Source organism: Bison bison, unplaced genomic scaffold (genome assembly GCF_000754665.1).
Source record: "Bison bison bison isolate TAMUID 2011002044 unplaced genomic scaffold, Bison_UMD1.0 scf7180017864377, whole genome shotgun sequence".
Classification (NCBI taxonomy): Eukaryota; Metazoa; Chordata; class Mammalia; order Artiodactyla; family Bovidae; genus Bison; species Bison bison.
Window position 1 is genome coordinate 411,196 of NW_011494949.1, and position 1,856 is coordinate 413,051.

Below are 1,856 nucleotides of genomic sequence, written 5' to 3' on the forward strand. Positions count from 1 at the left end.
CCCCCACCCCAGGCCCCACATGGCCCCACACGACCCCAACACGACCCCTATCCCAGGCCCCACACGACCCCACACAACCCCACACAACCCCACATAACCCTGTCCTACCCCACCCCAGACCCTGCATGACCCCCACATGACCCCACATGACCCCGGCCCACCCCATCCTGACACCACCCTCACCCCCCAGGCCTCTGCACCGGAGATGCCCCCGAGCCGCAGCCCACGTGCCCCCACTCCGTGCCAGCCTTGCCTGCTGCCTGGCCCCCAGCTTGTCCTGGACCAGGCCCCTCACTAGAGCCAGTGTGGGGAGCGAGCGGGCGAGCCTGTGGAGAGCAGAGGACACGGCCCCCCGCAGCCTCCACACCCAGACAGTCGCCTGGTCTGCGCCTGAAGGGCGGGAAGGGCAGCCCCACCGCCGGCATCAGCCAAGCCCTCCCTCCGGCTCCAGAGCTTCTGCTCCCACCCAACACCCCCGGCACCTCGGGTAGGGTTGGTGGTGGGGCTGGGGGGTCAGTGCCCTGGGAGGAGCAAACACAGACAGGCCGGGGCCCCAGCTGCCTCTCCGCCCCTGAAGAGCCTGATGCCGCACAGGTGGGCCACGTCCCCCACGGGACAGGCGACGGGAGGACCGTGGGAACACACACACCACGGGAGGGGGTGGGAACACGGCGCCTCCCCAGAGACTCAGAAAACAGCCGGGCAGGGACACGGAGGGGATGGACGGGCTGCGAGGTTACAGGCAGTGCTGCATCCCTGGGGGTGAGGGTGGGGGGCTGTACTGACGAGAGCCTGAGAGCCCGGGGAGCGGGGACGAGAGGGGGTCTGGGGCAGTGTACTGATGAGAGCGTGAGAGCCTGGGGGGATGCAAGGGGGTCTGGCGGGGAGTGTACTGATGGGAGTGTGAGAGCCTGGGGAGGGGGGACGAGAGGGGGTCTGGGGAGGAGTGTACAGTCTGGCAGGGATGAGAGGGTCTGGCACGTGGGAGTCAGACATTGCTGGGGAAACCAGGGAGGCACAGACACCAGTGCAGAGGTGGGGAATTGGCCTGGAGGCCAAGGGGCCACGTCCTACTCGGAGCATTTTTTGTGACCTGAACAGACTGCGTGCCTGCCCGGCCTCTCGCTCCATTACCCCATGTCTGCCTGTCGCCCATGCCTGTCTCTGGCTTCCCCAGCTCTGTGGCCCGAGGGGCAGCTGACCATGGCGCCCACGTCTCTCGCCGTGGGATGCTCTGGGCTCCCCGCAGGCAGCTTAGCCCTGCGCCATCTCAGGACTGACCAGCGCCATTGAGAACATGTGCATCCTGCCTGCCCGTGCTCCCACGTGGGGACGGCTTAGTGGGGAGGGACATGCTCGGCCACGCCTTTGTGAAGTCCGTGTCCACCAGCTGTCGTGTCCGACAGCAGAACTGCCGGGTCACCCGGCTTAACCCCGAGAAGCGGCAACAGCGGCCCCAGCGGTCTCTGCGTTTGGGCAGCACCTTCTGGTCTCCCTCCCTTGGGTCCCTGTCTTGGGCGGGAGGGCCGTTGCAGCCCCAGCCCACGTGTCCGAACAGAGGGCCCCTCGTCACGGTTCTCTCCTGATCCTGCTGTGGGGGGATTACAGGTGGAGTCACCCCAGCACACAGCAGGACCTCATGGCCGGGCTGCCCACCCGGGTCTGGGACAGCTCAGCCCCCGTACCCGCTGTGGTCGCTCTGGTCTCTGTCTTTACTTCAGCCAGTTCACGCAGTCGCTCTTCCAGCACCTGGGTGTGCCCTGCTGATCAGACCTGAGGTCAACTCCAAGAGGAGCAGCAGGCAGCTGAGTGTTTCACTTCTCGGCTGAAAGAGTCACACGACATCCTTCAACACA